General features: G+C 49.9%; 1 non-coding gene across 1 annotated transcript; it reads left to right on the plus strand.

The window, feature by feature from the left end:
• Positions 1–15124: 15124 nt before the first annotated feature.
• TRNAS-CGA (transfer RNA serine (anticodon CGA)) lies at positions 15125–15206 on the plus strand. Its single transcript has one exon. It is a non-coding gene; the product is annotated as a tRNA-Ser (tRNA).
• Positions 15207–20186: the final 4980 nt, after the last annotated feature.

Genomic DNA, 20186 nt, shown 5'->3' on the forward strand with positions numbered 1-20186 from the left:
GCCGATTTAAGCGCTGATCCACTTGTCAGGGGTGGAGTAAGGAAATCAATTTTAAGAGCCCTTTAAGTCGAAATAAAGGGCTTCATCGTGTGGACAGGTGCAGGTTTACATCGATTTAAAGCTGCTAAATTCGACCTAAAGTCCTCGTGTAGACCAGGGCTCAGAGCCCAGGCAGCAGACCCAGCATCCCGACCGTGGGACGGTCTCACCCTCTGGATCCAGCCCCCCTCCATCCCCATAGCCCTGGGGCTGCTGCCGCTGTGTCTGTGTGACCCACCCTGGGAAGGGGAGTGCCCCACAGCTCTGGGCTGGAGAACCCTCCCTGGGACCAGGCTGGCTTGGGGGATCATTAATGGGGCTGGGGGCCTGTCACCCCGAGGGCCCAGCTGGGACCTGGCCCCAGCTCTGACATGGCGCAAAGCCTGTCCCGTGTGAGGGGGGCCCAAGGGCCTGTGGGGAAAGAGCTGAGTGTCCCAGCCCAGGCCCTCGTGGGGCAGTGTCCCGGTCCCAGAACCCCCACCCCACGGGGAGTGACCAGGCCCCTTGGAGGCTGAGAGGAGAAGCTGAGGAGAAGCTGGGCCTGGAGAATGGGCCCCTCGCTAATCCCTGGGAGAAGCCCCTCCAGGCCCTTGTGGGGAACGTGGGGCTGGGCCAGGTGTGAGGGGAGCTGGCCCTGCCTGGGCTGGGTTTTCTCCCTGGCTGTCTGAGCGCAGGGGCTGATGCTCTTGGTTAACAGGAGACGTTATCACGGATTCTCAGCCTCCCTGACTGACACCAGCTGAGCGTCAGGGCCCTCGTGTTTAAGCACTTTGGGCCACACTTTCAATGGTATTTAGGTGTCTGGTGGGAACCTCCAAAGCACCTAACTCCTATGGACTTGCCTAACCTGCTTCAGCCCTTTTGAAAATCCCATTCTCCAGGCTGTTTCCCTGCCATAGGTCTGGTGCTCTTGAACAGTCCCTGGGAGGAGCTCTTTAGTGTGGCAACCCCCTTAAGGTCACACTTTTTCCAGGGAGGAAAGTCACCTGGCTTCACCGCCTCCTGACTCTGAGTCTCAGAGCCTTCAGCACCCCTGCTTCACGTCAGCAAGTCCACCTGAGTTGGACACCCAAGGGCGACTTGTAGGCCCCCAGGGAGCCATGTACCCCACTTCCTTACCCTGGAGTGACTCTCAACCAGCACTGTAAAAGCAGGGGGGTTATTACAGGGGCAGCCAACAGGCAGACCGCGGGCCAAAGCTGGGCCACCAGCTGCTGTCCAGCAGATCCTGAAATCTTTGGATTGTTTTATTACGATCAGGATTGTTACTAGTTTTTATTGTTTTCTCTGAAGTCTGGACCTTGACGATGCCTCGACCAAGGCATCTGGACCGGAATAAGAAGTAACGGGCTCCCCGCCCCCCAGCGGCCGTCCCGGGTCCGGGGGTCAGGCGGGGGCGCTCGAAGGGGCCCTGGGCACCGGGACGGGAGCTGTCCCCCCGGCGCCCCGTGGCGCTGCGGCCAGCCGGACGAGTCCGTTCCGCGGCCGGCAGCCGGGCCCCGGGGCGCTCGGCGGGCAGCGCTGCTGGGGGGCGCGGAGCCCCGGGAGCCCAGCACCGAGCGGGCCTCGCCCGGAGAGCGGGACGGCCGGGTCGGGCCGCGGCCACGGCGTGTGCACCGCGATGCCTGATGGGAAATGGAGGGTCACCCGCGGGGCCCGGCTTCGCCCCCCCGCCCCGGCCGCGCGGCCCGTTCCGAAGGTGGGGGGAGCGTCGCGCGCTGTGACATCATCTCGGCGCGACAGCGACAGGGGGGGAGCGGAGCCTGCGGGGTGACGTACGTGTGAAAGCGTTCTTAAACGAATATGTGCTGGGTCATCATCCAAGACTGCAGTAATATGAAACATATGCAGAATGCAGGTAAAATAGAGCAGGAGACCTACAATTCTCCCCCCAAGGAGTACAGTCACAAATTTAATTGATGTATTATTTTTTTAACGAGCATCATCAGCATGGAAATATGTCCTCTGGAATGGTGGCCGAAGCATGAAGGGGCATACGAATGTTTAGCATATCTGGCATATCTTGCAACGCCGGCTACAAAAGTGCCATGGGAACGCCTGTTCTCACTTTCAGGTGACATTGTAAATAAGAAGCAGGCAACAGTATCTCCTGTCAGTTGTAAACAAACTTTTGTCTTAGCGATTGGCAGAATAAGAAGTAGGACTGAGTGGACTTGTAGGCGCTAAAGTTTTAAACTGTTTTGTTTTTGAGTGCAGTGATGCAATCAGAAAAAACCCAACTGCATTTGTTACACTTTCACAATAAAGAGTTTGCACTTCAGTACTTGTATGAGGTGAATTGAAAAATACTATTTTTTTTGTTTTATCATTTTTACAGAGCATATATTTGTAATAAAAAAATAATAATAATATAAAGTGAGCACTCTGCACTTTGTATTCTGTGTTGTAATTGAAATCGGTATTGAAAATGTATCAAAAAATACATAATAAATTGCAATTGGTATTCTATTGTTATAAGTGTGATTAATCGCGATTGATTTTTTTGAGTTAATCGTGTGAGATAACTGTGATTGACAGCCTTAACGTACATATATAAAATAATACCAAATCCTCAGAACACCAATATAATGGGGAAACGAATTCTTACCTTAAAATGACAAGTGATTTTATGTACTCATGTGGCACTTGTTGGCATTGCCCTAGCAACAAAGCTATTGAAACAGAAAAGCAGGCAGGGTGCGGCAGTGAGGCTGATGCCTAGCAGGGCTACCAGGGGGAAAAAAAAATCTTTTCATTTTGCCTGTGCTCCTAAGAGGTTGAAAGTTACCTAAACCCCAAAGCATAAAAGTGGGAGTGGGGGCAGGTGCTTTGAAACTTCCATTCCCAGGATCGCCATGGCACATGGGTCATGAGAGACAGAGTCTACAGGCGCCAGGGCAGGGCTTGCAACTAAACTCCCATGTTTCCCTCAGGATTTTCAAACTACACTGGACCCTCACTAGAATGTGGGATTTGGGATCCATGCCAAATCCCGCATTCTAGCGGGTACTGCGTTACAGTGGGGACCGCGTTACAATGAAAGTTAATGACGGTTACTAAATTTGGGATCCGCAACCACGTTCTATCAGAATTTGTGTTATATAGACGCGTGTTCTAGCGAGGGTCCGGTGTATAACTTTCAGGTTCTCGTCTCTGTCAACTCAGGCTATGTCTACCCTATAGCATTTACAGCGGCACAGCTGCAGTGGGCTAGCCCCTTGTTCTGTGTTTGGGAGTGGCAGGGGATTCCTTCATGGTCTTTTTCCTCTTTCAGGTGCTTTCAAGGGTCATCATGGTGCACCTTGGTAAGTGCAGACAGGGCTTGTTAAGGGGTGCGTGCACACCATGTTGTACTGACAGACCCCAGTTTCTGCATCCCTCTAAATCAATCACAGTTAGTGGAGAATGTGCAGCCTTCACCGCTGAACTCTCTTAAGGGTTGGTAGAGCAAATCTGTCATCTTTATTGTAAATAAATTGCTGTAAGACCTCAATCTCCTGGCAAGGTACAGACTTCGATTCCATCATGAAGAATAATCTATTGTTGCTGCGTAAGGGAAGGTTACAGCAGTTTTCTTGATTTTTAAATGAAACCAAGCTTTTCTCTAAGGCCTTTGGAATTTTTTGGCTCGACGTCTATACGCATCTGTTTATAATCAAATCTATTGTGACACCTGTTGATCTTCCCTTCAGCTCATCTCCTTATGAAAAATGATCATGGAGGACACGTAGCTATCCGATTGGCTCTTGGTGGTTGTGCCAACAGACCCTTCTTCCGTATAGTGGCCGCATATAACAAGCGAGCACGGGGCAGCAAGTATTTCGAGCAAGTGGGCTGCTATGACCCACTCCCAAATAGCCACAATGAAAAGCTTGTTGGCTTGAACATCGAGAGAATCAAACACTGGATTGGTTGTGGAGCACATGTCACAAAACCGGTTGAAAAACTTCTAGGTAACTTAGTGTGTTTTCCAATCTCAGCTATTTGCTTCAGAGTAACAGCCGTGTTAGTCTGTATTCGCAAAAAGAAAAGGAGTACTTGTGGCACCTTAGAGACTAACCAATTTATTTGAGCATGAGCTTTCGTGAGCTACAGCTCACTTCATCGGATGCATACCGTGGAAACTGCAGCAGACTTTATATACACACAGAGAATATGAAACAATACCTCCTCCCACCCCACTGTCCTGCTGGTAATAGCTTATCTAAAGTGATCATCAGGTTGGGCCATTTCCAGCACAAATCCAGGTTTTCTCACCCTCCACCCCCCCCCCCCCACAAATTCACTCTCCTGCTGGTGATAGCCCATCCAAAGTGACAACTCTTTACACAATGTGCATGATAATCAAGTTGGGCCATTTCCTGCACAAATCCAGGTTCTCTCACCCCCTCACCCTCCTCCCAAAAACCACACACACAAACTCACTATCCTGCTGGTAATAGCTCATCCAAAGTGACCACTCTCCCTACAATGTGCATGATAATCAAGGTGGGCCATTTCCAGCACAAATCCAGGTTTTCTCACACCCTCCCCACCCCCATACACACACAAACTCACTCTCCTGCTGGTAATAGCTCATCCAAACTGACCACTCTCCAAGTTTAAATCCAAGTTAAACCAGAACATCTGGGGGGGGGGGGTAGGAAAAAACAAGGGGAAATAGGCTACCTTGCATAATGACTTAGCCACTCCCAGTCTCTATTTAAGCCTAAATTAATAGTATCCAATTTGCAAATGAATTCCAATTCAGCAGTTTCTCGCTGGAGTCTGGATTTGAAGTTTGTTTGTTTTAAGATAGCGACCTTCATGTCTGTGATTGCGTGACCAGAGAGATTGAAGTGTTCTCCGACTGGTTTATGAATGTTATAATTCTTGACATCTGATTTGTGTCCATTTATTCTTTTACGTAGAGACTGTCCAGTTTGTCCAATGTAAATGGCAGAGGGGCATTGCTGGCACATGATGGCATATATCACATTGGTGGATGTGCAGGTGAAAGAGCCTCTGATAGTGTGGCTGATGTTATTAGGCCCTGTGATGGTGTCCCCTGAATAGATATGTGGGCACAATTGGGAACGGGCTTTGTTACAAGGATAAGTTCCTGGGTTAGTGGTTCTGTTGTGTGGTATGTGGTTGTTGGTGAGTATTTGCTTCAGGTTGCGGGGCTGTCTGTAGGCAAGGACTGGCCTGTCTCCCAAGATTTTTGCTTATTTCTCTTAAAAGACAATAGGTTTTCCTTGGTGATCCTCTGCATACTTGGAGTACCAAAGACTCTTTCTTCATTTCTTTGCATGAATCCTTGAGAATATGTATATATGCAATCACCCTTCTTTTGGCCACAGGAAATGGGATGTTTCAGAGTAGCAGTCTTGTTAGTCTGTATCCGGAAAAAGAACGGGAGGACTTGCGGCACCTTAGAGACTAACAAATTCAATTAAGCATAAGCTTTTATGGGCTACAGCTCACTTCATCAGATGAATAGAATGGAATATATAGTAAGAAGATCTATCTACACATACAGAAAATCATGAAAAGGTGGGAGTTGCCATACAAACTGTAAGAGGCTAATTTAGATGAGCTATAATTTGTTAGTCTCTAAGGTGTCACAAGTACTCCTGTTCTTTTTTCATTTATGGAGATGCTAAGCTGGCCAAGACAGCAGTAAAAGGCACTTCAAGCCACTAGAGGGTTGGTGAGACAGACAATTACTCTCACTTCTTAAAAGTCTCATGAACTATTGGAACAGTTGACCGAGGGTTGTCGTGAATTCTCCATCACTGACAATTTAACTTGAGATTGGATGTTTTTCTGAAATATATATGCTAAGAATTATTTTGGGGAAGTTCTATAGCATGTGTTATATAGGATGTCAGATGAGATAATCACAGCGCTCCCTTTTAGCCTTTGAATCTGTGCGTCTAGAACAGTCATATTGCAACTCCAGCTATAAATATCAATAATCTTTCTTTCAAGTCTTTCTGGATTTTTCCCATTGCATCCTATGACAATCACAAATGCAGAAAGATTAAGGAAGAGAAGAGCCTTGAAAGCCATAACAGCTTCTGAGGAAGAAACTCCAGGTGACTGATAACATCTAACTGAACTGAATTACTCAAAAGATTACTGTACAGACAACGATCAGAACAGTGTGCCAACTAAAAAGGACAATATATTTACTACAGGCAAAGAAATGATAGTGGATGTGAATTATTTCATAAGAACATTAAAGTATTTTGAAGCTTTAGGAGTCCTCAGACAAGGATTCTGATGGTCCTCATTTGTTAATTACTTCTTATTTTGCACAAATTATTAATCTTTCATGTTTGTCAAACTGCAGTTACTTAGGCCCAGATCCACCAAGGTAAAATTTAGGCTCCTAAATTCCACTGAAATCCAATGGAAGTCAAGAACCAAAATACCTTTGTGGATCTGGGCCTTCCAGATTACAGCATTCATACAAACTGAATACAAACTCCCGTTTTCTAAATAGCTCTATTGTGGAGGTAGAGAGAGCGTTACTGACTGTCATAAGAGTCTAATGTATAGGAAGTTGTGCTGGATCAACGAACAGGTGAGGATGCACCTGGAGGCTTCCTTCTAAACGTCACCTTACCATTACTTAAGACAAGCCACAGTTGGTTTTTAATTTTACAGTGAACTATTTCAAGATTTTTGTTAGAGGAGGGACACTCAGACCTGGCCACTGTTGCTTCTTTATTTTCACCCAATGAAGCCGCAAATAGTGTAAGCGGCAGAAAATCCTTTTTTCGGTGCAGGGGTGCAGCACAGAATGTGACACGAATTACTTAACCACACTACTGTTCTTCCAGAAGGTATCCCACAGAACATGACTACTCTAAACATAGCAAATACTTGGATGGTTTTATACCTTTCTCCCTGAACAGTATTTGATCAAACATTATACATGCCTCCAGCTAAAACAATAATTTAAAAAACCAGGAATTACTACATGATGTTCATAGATTATCAGCCACCCATAGCAGTCATTCATATTCCAGCGTGCTAAGCACAATAAGAATTGAGCTATGTTCAGAGGCAGACGGCTATCCCTGTTACTGGGAGGAACTCGCACGTCATTCATTCTATCGTCTTCCATCCACATTCTAACTCGCTTAAATGTCTTAGGTAAGGCTTGTACCATCCCCGAAGATCACCAACCTCAGACTCTGGTAGACCAAACAAAGCCACTGAGTTTGAGTCATAGAACCATCACCCCAAAAGCCTTAATGCCAATCAGTGCAAATCTCAGAATTGATGATGGGGAGCACATGAGATCTTTCTCAGCCCACGCAGTGCAGCGCATCACCCCTTTTAAAGCACTTGACGTAACTAAAGCTGAGACACGCTCACTGGACGATCACAGTATCCTGCTTATTTAAGAAGAGCACAATACAATAGATCACTCTAGTGCTGACAGAAAAGTCGCCTTCCTCAGCTGTTGCTCCAAGATGGCAATCTGCTGCTGTTCCTGCATGTGAGGAAGTTGGTGGGGCTCAAAAGGAGGGCAGCTCACAGCAAGAGAAATGGCTGAGAAGAGCTAGGCAAGTTAGAGGCACTTGAGATTCATTGCCGGCCTGTGTGTTGCTCCCTTGGCAGCACACCCATAAGGGTGCGGGGAGAACCATGGAAACTCAGCCAGCTCTCACTTGCCAGGCAGCTGGGAATTGGTTACATTTTTAATGGAGAAGTAAAATCTGAGCAAATGTATACATGGAACCAAAGAAAAATAAGATCTTTTGGGTGATACCTGAAGTCCTGCCTGAAAAGGTTCAGGCAGACGTGGCTGGTTTGGATTTTGCCTATTAGTACATTTAAACCAGGGGTTCTCCGAACACATTTTTTGGTGGCCTCGGACTGTGACCCACCAATTCTTGCCGGTGGCCGCATTGACACTTTTCCCTAAAATACGTAACTGTAGGAAAAACAAATAAATATGCACCTACACGTGTCCAAATCCTCGTAATTTATTTATGTAGGGTTTTTTCAGACTCACAAATAATATGAAAAATTATATTTGTATGTTGAATATTGCTTTTCGCAGCACACTCAGTAGCTAGCTGGGAGTTTGTGAAAAGTGATACTAACAAACATCCAAGTATCACTTTTCACAGCCTCCCAGGTAGCTAGTCAGTGTGCTGTGAAAAGTGATACTTGCATGTTTCTTTGTTTCGCTTTTCTCAGGGAGCCCCGGGTTTGGAGAGGGAGGCAGCAGGGGTCTGGGGCAATGGGGGGGATAGAGGTGGAACCAGGGAAGGCAGTGGGGCCTGGGGCGATAAATGGGGGTTCGGGGAGGCGTCGGGGAGAATGGTGAGCCCTGCTGCCATATGGCTGGAGCTGGGAGGCAGCACCCCCAGGGTCCAGAGCGAGCGGCTGGAGCCCAGGGTTGGTGGCGGCTGCTGCTGAGCAGCTGGAGCTGTGGATCAACACCCACTACCCTGGGGCTGGGGCTGGGGCTGGGGTTAGGGAGCGGGGTGAGGGCTGGGGGTCGGTGCCAGAGCCCGGAGCCAGCACTTGCTGCTGCACAGCCAGGGGTTAGCGCCCAGGGCCAAGGTCACGTGGCCGGAGCCTGGGTCAGAGCCTGGGGCTCGAGCCGTGCAGCTGAAGCCCTGCGGCCAGGTTCTCACCCAGGGCTGAAGCCCAAGCCCCAACGTGCCCTGCCCACCCCACAGGTGAGTCAAGAACTCACCTGGCTCCTGCAGCATTGTGCCCCACCTGTCTCCAGAGGCGGTGCATGGTGGCTCATGCAGGAGCACCAGGGAGGGAAGGGGAGAGGCTGATGCTTTGGCCTCTCCACCACTGCCCAGGAGGCTGTTAGGCCTGCACAGAAAGCCCCTGGTGGCCGCATGCGAGAAATGCTGAGTTAAACTCACTTCCATGCTGTCAAAACCTTTGCCATTGTACCTCCTAACTGCTGGTTTCTCAGGTCAGAGTGTACTTAAGGGTTAAGTGAAGTGCTGCTGTAAGAATAAGCTTCGTGTCCTTTAAAGGAAACCAAGACAGAAAAAAATACTGACGATTTTTAATATTTTTTCTTTATCTAAAAAAATTAATGAAACGATATAGAAAATTCTATTAAACACACCTTTTGCATTTTACAGATTTGTAGTATGCAAAATTTGATTTTATGTAATGCCCATCCCCATATATATTCCAGATTAGTATAAACAAGACATGATTTCCCTGGTAACTGGGACCAGTTTTTATTCTGTCTCCTCAAAGTTAAAAGTTCATTTGTATGTAGGCTTCGGAAAGAGTTCCTTTCTCATTTCTAAACACACAACACGGTTTTCTTTTCTGGATTTCTCGGCCTCAAATACAAGGAGGTGGGTCTGCAGGGTTGCTTCTGGACCAGTCTGAATGAGGGATGGTTTATTCTCCTGTTTAAAAAAACAAAATTATTTGTAGTGTTACAGGAATAAAAGACAGAGAAGTCTGGTTTATAAAGCTGGATCTCTGCATCCCTCTCCCAAAAGGACTGCATGATCAGGCTCAAGGGACTATTCAGAAATAAATTGTTTATCATCCCTTTAATCGAGTTATACCAAAGCAAGAGTTAGACAGTGGTTGGGCAATCACCATACAGTTAAATGGAGTAAATATTAATTAGAATGTTACTGCCAATAAAGACAGGTGACTCAGTAGTAAAGCTTTGATAATTAGGGGAGGCAACATTGTCCAGTAATAACTGGCTGAACGAAGAGAGGTCCTACACTCGACAGTCACTCCCATGTTGGAGGAATCTCAACTACAAAGCTGAACATTCATCTTCCAAAATAATTTTAAAATGGTGACACCCCCAATGACTTATCTCTCAGACAGAAAGAAAAGAAATAATGGTGGGGAGAAAAGGGGACCCTGGTCTGGGGAGAGGAGGCATACAGAAGTTCTGTGTGGTAGGGGAAAGTCGGAGGGCACACAGAGCCCCAGCCTGGGGGAGATGAAGAAACATGGGACAGAGCCTGTGACATGAAAGAGGGGTGAGCAGCTGCAGGGAATCTGTGAAACAGAGAGGATGGGAGGGTGGCACATGGGGGGGAGGGGAATGGAGGGCAGCCGGGAGCCCTCAGTGTGTGCAATGAGTACAGCCTACAGAAGCATCGAAGTGTGAGAGTGCCAAGTTCATAGTACTTTGCATGTCTAAAATGACTTTTATCACTGTCCCAAAGAACTTTAAAAATGCAGATTATTTCTTCCCATTACAAATAAACTCTCTTGCCATGGTTTTCTGGAGAGAGCTGCAGAGTCAGAATATTAGCTATGTTTCTGGCTCATGACCAAAACAGATAATCTGTCAACATTTGCTTTACGTGCATGTAGCATTCAGGGGTGGGGTTCTGGGAAGGGATCAGGAGTGATGCTTATATGCCTAAATCGTCCAGTAGAAGATTTTGGAAGTAAAAGATGTCTGACAGAGGCAGGGTTCGGTATGAACCTAGCTCTCAGGTAAAGCCTGGCCCCTTCTTGGTGGCTGTAGAGCATTCTTTCTGAAAAGACCTAGTCTTGGACTGCAAAGGTGTGGGGTAGCATTTAAAGAGCACTGACAGGGGATGCATACTTCCTACTGTCAAGGAGCTCAGCTGCACAGGGGCTCACTGCACACCACTATACAGCGGAGATCTGGAACTTGATCAGTGGATCCTTTGTGTTCTCTTAAATAGTAGGGATGAATATTCCCTCCACTGCGGGAATTACTGGATAAAATCATATTGTTGGTGTAATGCAGGAAGTCAGATTAAAAAACTCACATTAGTCCTGTCCATGGAATCACAGCACTGGAAGGACCGTCCTAGTCCCGTCCCCTGCACTCAAGGCAGGACTAAGTACAGTAGAACCTCAAAAATACGAACACCAGAGTTACAGACGGACCCGTCAGCCAGACACCACGTGGCCCCAGAAGTACGCAGTCAGGCAGCAGCGGAGACGAAAAACAAAAAACCCAACAAATACTGAGCTGTGCCGGCATGGCATCGTCCAGTTCGGCACATCGGGGCTGCCTGTCTCCACCCCCACCCACTACTTGCCACGCGGAAGGCCAGCCACGTACAGGTGAAGACGCTGAGGTTCACAGGCACAGCTGTGAGCTCCCGAGAAGGAGTGCTGGGGTCGGCACGAGCCACAGGGGCTGTTTCCCGCCTCTGGCTGGGAGGAGGACAAGCCTGCAACCTTAGTCTCAGTCCAGGAAAGAAGCTCCCTGAGCTGCTGCTGGAACCTGGCCGAGAGCGTCAGCTGCTGGAGCCCGAACTCCTGCCCGCCTGCCGCGCTCTGGAGGAGCGGCTGCGTTTGAAAGGGCCCCGGCCTGCACTGCGCACCCACTGGTGCCAAAGCGCCCCCGGGTGCCTCACGCATCACCCTTGCAGTCAGGGGGCGAGAATCAGAAACTTGCCGGGCAGCCGCTGCAGAGTGTGAGCCCCCGTTCCGAGCACTCCGCCCTGAGGAGCAGCCCATAACGGCTTGGGCAAAGTTACGAACAACCTCCATTCCCGAGGTCTCCGTAATTCTCCTGTATTATCTAGACCAGGGGCTGTCAACAGGCGAACCACGGGCCAAATCCGGGTTGCCAGACGCTTTTGAACGGACCCCACAAACTTTTTATTTACATATTATCGTTATTATTATTTTTTAAAAGGATTTTCTCTGCAGTCTGGCCCCGACTGTACATTGATGAAGAATTTGGACCTTGACAAAAAATAATTGACTACCCCTCATCTAGACCATCCCTGAGCGGTGACTGTCGATCCTGCTAAGAACCTACAATGACAGAGATTCCACAACCTCCCTAGGTAATTTGTTCCAGTGCTTAACTATGCTGGCAGGAAGTTTTTCCTAACGTCCGACCTAAACCTCCCTCGCTGCAATTTCAGCCCATTGCTTCTTGTCCTGTCCTCAGAGATTCACAAGAACAATTTTTCTCCCTCCTCCTTCTAACAACCTTTTATGTACTTGAAAACTGTTCTCATGTCCCCTCTCATCCTTCTCTTCTCCAGACTAAACAAACCCAGTTCTTTCAACCTTTTCTCGTAGATCATGTTTTCTAGACCAGCGGTTCTCAACAGGGGGTTCGTGGCCCACTGGGGGTCCATGAACCCTTTCAGGGGGGCCGCAGGGCCCCGTGGCTAAAATCCAAAGCCCGAACCCCAGCACCTCCCGCAGGGCTGAAGCCGGGAGCAGCAGGGCTGAATTCTGGAGCCCCGAGCCCCGGTGCTCCCCAAGGGACAGAAGCCCTGAGCCCATGGGCAGAGTTGGGGGAACACAGGGGTGTTACACCCCTCCCAAACTACAGTGCAAGAGCAGGGCAGTCCTGGGGTAGCTCCACACCCCCCCTCCACCACCTCCTCTCTCCACCCCCTGGCTAGGTCGGAGGTGGGAAGCCAGAGTCCGGCAGCCTGGGACAGCTGCTGCTCTGACTGGTGCCATGGAGCAGGCAGCCGCAGCGTTGCCTGGTCTCCTGCTGCTGCAGGGGGTTGAAGCTGCTCCCCTTTGCTCATGCAGCTGGTAAGAGCTGCCTGGGCGGGGGGATCTGGCTGCTTTGTGGCTGGCAGAGCCCTCAGGGTACAGGGAGCGCAGGGGAGCCCTGAGAGCACACAGCCCCTAGCTACCTCCTCCCTGCACCCTGAGCTACCCTCTGCCCACACACAGCCCCTAGCTACCTCCCTCCCTGCACCCTGAGCTACCCCCCTGCACACAGCCCCTAGCTATCCCTCTCCCTGCACCTCAAACTTTTTGAGCTCAGCCCCCCCACCTTTGAGTTATAATTTTTGGTTGTAGGCCCCCCCCAAGTCCAGACAGGCGGGTGGCCTGCTGAGGTGAGTCAGGGGTGGATGTAGCATACCCTCCCCAGACCCCGACGTCGGAGCTGGCTTGAGCCTCACGGGCCCCTGCCCACCCAAAACAGAAGTCAAACTATACCTATGCAAACTTGTTTTCCCCCCTTTCCCCGGCCCAGAGCCTCCCCCTCCCACACTGAGCCCTGGAGATTTTAATGGCATGTTGTGGGTGGCCTCAGAAAGAAAAAGGTTGAGAACCCCTGTTCTAGACCTTTAATCATTTTTGTTACTCTCCTCTAGGCCTTCTCCAATTTGTCCACATCCTTCCCGAAATGTGGCGCCCCGACTTAGACACAATACTTTAGCTGAGGCCACATCAGCATGGAGTAGAGCAGAAGAATTACGTCTTGTATCTTGCTTACAACACTCCTGCTAAATCCTGCCCAGGATGAGGTTCGCTTTTTTTGCAAGGTTACACTGTTGACTCATATTTAGCTTGTGGTCCACTATGACCCCCAGATCCCCTTCCGCAGTACTCCTTCCTAGGCTGTCACGTCCTGCTCTGTATGTGTGCAGCTGACTGTTCTGTCCTAAGGAGAGTACTTTGCATTTGTCCTTATTGAATTTCAGCCTGTTAACTTCAGACCATTTCTCCAGTTTGTGCAGATCATTTTGAATTTTAATCCTATCCTCCAGAGCACTTGCAACCCCTCCCATCTTGGTATCATCCGCAAACTTTATCAGTAAAAAGAAAAGGAGGACTTGTGGCACTTTAGAGACTAACCAATTTATTTGAGCATAAGCTTTCGTGAGCTACAGCTCATTTCATCGGATGCATACTGTGGAAAGTACACAAGATCTTTTCATACACACAAACCATGAAAAAATGGGTGTTTACCACTACAAAAGGTTTTCTCTCTCCCCACCCCACTCTCCTGCAGGTAATAGCTTATCTAAAGTGATCACTCTCCTTACAATGTGTATGATAATCAAGGTGGGCCATTTCCAGCACAAATCCAGGGTTTAACAAGAAAGTCTGAGGCGGGGGGGGGGGGGGTAGGAAAAAACAAGGGGAAATAGGTTACCTTTCATAATGACTTAGCCACTCCCAGTCTCTATTCAAGCCTAAGTTAATTGTATCCAATTTGCAAATGAATTCCAGTTCAACAGTCTCTCGCTGGAGTCTGGATTTGAAGTTTTTTTGTTTTAATATCGCAACTTTCATGTCTGTAATCGCGTGACCAGAGAGATTGAAGTGTTCTCTGACTGGTTTATGAATGTTATAATTCTTGACATCTGATTTGTGTCCATTTATTCTTTTACGTAGAGGCTGTCCAGTTTGGCCAATGTACATGGCAGAGGGGCCTTGCTGGCACATGATGGCATATATCACATTGGTGGATGTGCAGGTGAACGAGCCTCTGATAGTGTGGCTGATGTGATTAGGCCGTGTGATGGTGTCCCCTGAATAGATATGTGGGCACAGTTGGCAACGGGCTTTGTTGCAAGGATAGGTTTCTGGGTTAGTGGTTCTGTTGTGTGGTGTGTGGTTGTTGGTGAGTATTTGCTTCAGGTTGGGGGGCTGTCTGTAGGCAAGGACTGGCCTGTCTCCCAAGATTTGTGAGAGTGTTGGGTCATCCTTCAGGATAGGTTGTAGATCCTGAATAATGTTGGAGGGGTTTTAGTTGGGGGCTGAAGGTGATGGCTAGTGGCGTTCTGTTATTTTCTTTGTTAGGCCTGTCCTGTAGTAGGTGACTTTTTGGTACTCTTCTGGCTCTGTCAATCTGTTTCTTCACTTCTGCAGGTGGGTATTGTAGTTGTAAGAATGCTTGATAGAGATCTTGTAGGTGTTTGTCTCTGTCTGAGGGGTTGGAGCAAATGCGGTTGTATCGCAGAGCTTGGCTATAGACTATGGATCGTGTGGTGTGGTCAGGGTGAAAGCTGGAGGCATGTAGGTAGGAACAGCGGTCAGTAGGTTTCCGGTATAGGGTGGTGTTTATGTGACCATCGTTTATTAGCACAGTAGTGTCCAGGAAGTGGATCTTAATCGCGTCTCTGCTAAGGCTGCGTCTACACTCCCCCTTGTGTCGGTAGAACGTATGTGGCTCGGGGAGTGAATAAGCCACCCCCCGAGTGACACAAGTTACACGGACCTAAGCGCTGGTGTGGACAGTGCTATGGTGCTGGGAGAGCTTCTCCTGCCAACATGGCTACGGCTGCTCGTTGAGGGTGGAGAGCTCCCTCCCTTCGGCTTCCAGACACTCCAGTAGAGACTGCCACTGGGGGCCACGTCACTCACAGCTGTGAGGGCCGAGCGGTTAAGGGGTTGGACTCGAAATCCAATCGGGTTTCCCTGCGCAGGTTCAAATCCTGCTCACAGCGAGGCCTGTGTTTTAGCCACACTTGCTCACCAGGGCAATACATCTCCACCGACCCTGAGACGCTCTCCATACACTCCCCACCCCAGGTAAACCCTGTTCTGCTCCTTTCATGGGGATGCCTGGGATGGTGCCTCACGCTGTGTCCCTGCGGTCTCAGCTTCCGAGCCCTCTGCCCCTCACCCAGCGCCCCCCGGCTCAGCCCCACCCCTGGGTGCTGCTCCTCTCCAGCGTGTGGAAGGAGCTGAGCACGGGCAGCCCGTATAAAAGGCCACGGGAGGCTGAGCCTCCCCGAAAAGGCCGTCCATGCGGGGGGGAAACGCCGGGGATGTGGGGCGGGTCTCCCCGCCGGAGGCCCATGGGCTCGTGGTCAACTTTCGAGCGCTGGAAGCAAAGCTCCAGAGAAGTGGGGGCCCCACCTGCACCCCGCTCCCCTCTGCCTCTTAGCCCGATGCCCTGCTCTTGCTCTGCCTCTTCCCATCCCCCCTCCGCCTCTTCCCCCAAAACCTGCACCCCACCCCCCCTTGGCCTTTTCCCCCGCGGCCCCTTCTTCTTGTGCCTCTTCCTGTCCTGCTCCACCTCCTTCCCCAAGGACCCCCTGCCCCCCGCTCACTGAAGACAGAGAAAAGGGACGGGTGCCTGGCCCCATGGCCCCCCGGTAGCCCCCCTTCGGGGAAAGGGGCGGAGAGGAGCAAGCAGGGGGTGAGTGGAGTCCTGGGGGAAGAGGCGGAGAGGAGCGAGGGGCAGGTAGGGGGACCTCGGGGGCCAGAGGAGTGAACAGTGGGTGGGCGGGGCCTCGGGGGAAGAGGATGACCGGGGGCGGGGCCTCTGTGGCAGGGCCATGCTCTAGGCCCCGGTGGCCCCCCAACTTCTCGGGGTCATCTGAAACCCAGGATGAAGGTGACACAGGGCCTGGTTCCTCTTTGGGCTAAGATTCCATAACACCTCTCCCTTCCTGGCAGTGTGAAGGGGCTGGACAGGGGCATAAAGCCCTCCAGACACGGCCGGAGACAGGGAAAGGGCCGTCAATGTGGAAGAGAATCAGGCCCAGAGTTAGACAAGGGGTGCAGAGAATATTCTGGATTCTGGTCATTGCACTTCGCCCTTGCTCGAAATGCTTCCTGTATTTTCTCCATTTCACTCCCTGACTCTCGGTCTCTGCCCCTTTCCCCGTTTCTTCCTCAGAATTAGCACGTTCAGCCAGTTAATCGCAGCAATCCCGCCATAAGACGGCAGCCTGAAATCTCAGCTCTCCCCCGCCCCTCGCACGACACCTGCTGCCAGCTGAACTGGAGAAAGAATGGGGAACGTCTCTGGCAGAGGGTGTGAAACAGACACCCGGAAAAGGTGAGTTTTCACAGGGATTTCCTCAAAGTAGGAGAAACTTGGGGTCCCAGTTAGTGCCCAGAAAACCCTTCAGGGATCAAACAAACCAGAGGCCCAGCCCACCCCGATCTGGGCTCCACGTGGGAATGAGCAGGGGGCTGCTGAGACACACACAGACTGCTGGGCACGCATGGACTGTGGCTGGGGGGGGGGGCTGCCAGACCTCCCTTGGGTGACCAGACGGAAAGTGTGAAAAATCAGGACGGGGGTGGGAGGTAATCGGAGCCTATATAAGAGAAAGACCCCCTGAGCCTGCTGACACCTGTGGCCCTTCCCAGCCACGCCCGTGGGAGCAGAAAACACCGAGAGACCAGGCCGGGGAGGTCGTATGGTTTATTGGACCCGCTTCTGTTGGGGAGAGAGACCAGGGCCTGAGGACGAGCCCTGCGGAGCTCGAAGGCTTGTCTCTCCCCAGCAGAAGTTGGAGAATGAAAGAGTGTCACGGAGTCCCTGGGCGATGCTCTGGAACTGCTCCCCATGAAGCCAGTCAGGACTCTGGGGCAGTCGCCTTTCTGTGAGCAGCCTGTCTTCAGGACACACAGCTCACTCAGCTTCCACCTTCCTGGGTCTGACCTCGGAGCATTCAGCATCCTCTGCCCCTCCGTGCGCTTCCCACAGCGAGTCCGCTCAGGCGGGGCTCCTGGGGAAGCCAGAGGGTCCTGCCCCCCAACTTCGCAGTCAGACGTGACTCTCAGCCAGCCAGTAAAACAGAAGGTTTATTAGACGACAGGAACATGGTCTAAACCAGAGCTTGCAGGTGCAGAGAACGGGACCCCTCAGCTGGGTCCATTTTGGGGGGCAGTGAGCCAGACAACCACGTCTGCACTTCACTCCATGTCCCAGCCAGCCCCAAACTGAAAACTCCCTCCAGCCCCTCCTCCTCTGGGCTTTGTTCCTTTCCCGGGCCAGGTGGTCACCTGATTCCTTTGTTCTCCAACCCTTCAGCTCTCACCTTGCAGGGGGGGAAGGGCCCAGGCCATCAGTTGCCAGGAAACAGGGTGTTGGCCATTCTCTGTGTCCAGACTCCTGCACACACATGCCCTCTAGGGCTCTGCAATGATCATACACCCTTACTCCACCCCCTAGATACTTAAGAACTGCCTAGGGGAAACTGAGGCACCCCCACACTATTCAGAGGAAACATTAAGAACAGTCCCACTTTGTCACACTTGGTAAACAGGGCACAACCAATCAATATGTGTTTTAATATGGCCAAATGTAAATGTCCAGGGAGGAAAAAAAATGCAGGTCACGCTCACTGGATGGGGGCCTCTATCCTGGGAAGCAGTGACTCTGAAAAAGACTTGGAGATCATCTTGGACAATCAGCTGAGCATGAGCTGCCAATGTGACACTGTGCCAAAAGGCCTAATGTGATCTTTTGATGTATAAACAGGGGAACCTTGAGGAGGAGCAGAGAGGGTATTTCACCTCTGTGTTTGGCACTGGTGTGACTGCGGCTGGAATCCTGTGTCCAGTTCTGGTGCCCACAGTTCAAGAGGACATAGAAACATTGGAGAGATTCAGAGAAGAGCTGCCAGAATGATGAAAGGATTGGAAAATCTGCCTTACAGTGAGACTTAAGGAGCTGTGTCTATTAAGCTTATCAAAGAGAAGGTTAAAGGGTGACTTGATCATAGTTTCTAAGTACCTGCTTCGAAGCAGAAATTTTATAATGGGCTCTTCTATCTAGCAGGCAAACGTCTAACAAGATCCAATCTTTGGAATTTGGAGCCAGACAAATTCAGACTGGAAATAAGGCACACATTTTTAACAGCCAATCATTGTGGCAGACTCCCCATAACTGGCTATTTTTAAACCAAGCCACACTCTGAACTGTTTTGTAATGTATTGTGGGAGAACTTGTCAGTCCTCAGCCCGTGTGTGGAAGTGTTTTTAGCCCACTGTGAGGTTCTGTACCTCAGGGGAACACCTTACACCCATATGAGTTGCATCCGAGAGTGCTGAAGGAACTGGCAGCTGTGATTGCAGAGCCATTGGCCATTATCTTTGAAAACTCGTGGCGAACCGGGGAAGTCCCGGATGACTGGAAAAAGGCTAATGTAGTGCCAATCTTTAAAAAAGGGAAGAAGGAGGATCCTGGGAACTACAGGCCAGTCAGCCTCACTTCAGTCCCTGGAAAAATCATGGAGCAGATCCTCAAAGAATCAATCCTGAAGCACTTGCATGAGAGGAAAGTGATCAGGAACAGCCAGCATGGATTCACCAAGGGAAGGTCATGCCTGACTAATCTAATCGCCTTCTATGATGAGATTACTGGTTCTGTGGATGAAGGGAAAGCAGTGGATGTATTGTTTCTTGACTTTAGCAAAGCTTTTGACACTGTCTCCCACAGTATTCTTGTCAGCAAGTTAAGGAAGTATGGGCTGGATGAATGCACTACAAGGTGGGTAGAAAGCTGGCTAGATTGTAGGGCTCAATGGGTAGTTATCAATGGCTCCATGTCTAGTTGGCAGCCGGTATCAAGTGGAGTGCCCCAAGGGTCGGTCCTGGGGCCGGTTTTGTTCAATATCTTCATAAATGATCTGGAGGATGGTGTGGATTGCACTCTCAGCAAATTTGCGGATGATACTAAACTGGGAGGAGTGGTAGATACGCTGGAGGGGAGGGATAGGATACAGAAGGACCTAGACAAATTGGAGGATTGGGCCAAAAGAAATCTGATGAGGTTCAATAAGGATAAGTGCAGGGTCCTGCACTTAGGACGGAAGAACCCAATGCACAGCTACAGACTAGGGACCGAATGGCTAGGCAGCAGTTCTGCGGAAAAGGACCTAGGGGTGACAGTGGACGAGAAGCTGGATATGAGTCAGCAGTGTGCCCTTGTTGCCAAGAAGGCCAATGGCATTTTGGGATGTATAAGTAGGGGCATAGCGAGCAGATCGAGGGACGTGATCGTTCCCCTCTATTCGACATTGGTGAGGCCTCATCTGGAGTACTGTGTCCAGTTTTGGGCCCCACACTTCAAGAAGGATGTGGATAAATTGGAGAGAGTCCAGCGAAGGGCAACAAAAATGATTCGGGGTCTGGAACACATGAGTTATGAGGAGAGGCTGAGGGAGCTGGGATTGTTTAGCCTGCAGAAGAGAAGAATGAGGGGGGATTTGATAGCTGCTTTCAACTACCTGAAAGGGGGTTCCAAAGAGGATGGCTCTAGACTGTTCTCAATGGTAGCAGATGACAGAACGAGGAGTAATGGTCTCAAGCTGCAGTGGGGGAGGTTTAGATTGGATATTAGGAAAAACTTTTTCACTAAGAGGGTGGTGAAACACTGGAATGCGTTACCTAGGGAGGTGGTAGAATCTCCTTCCTTAGAGGTTTTTAAGGTCAGGCTTGACAAAGCCCTGGCTGGGATGATTTAACTGGGAATTGGTCCTGCTTCGAGCAGGGGGTTGGACTAGATGACCTTCTGGGGTCCCTTCCAACCCTTATATTCTATGATTCTATGATTCTATGATATGTTCATCCTTATAAAAGGATTGTGTCGTATCCAATGCAAAGGTTGTCATGTTGGGTGTCTTTGGAAGGCTCATGATGCACTGAGCATTGTTGTTATAGTAATGTAATGTGTAAGGTTG

Source organism: Caretta caretta, chromosome 11, assembly GCF_965140235.1.
Source record: "Caretta caretta isolate rCarCar2 chromosome 11, rCarCar1.hap1, whole genome shotgun sequence".
In the NCBI taxonomy this organism is placed as follows: Eukaryota; Metazoa; Chordata; order Testudines; family Cheloniidae; genus Caretta; species Caretta caretta.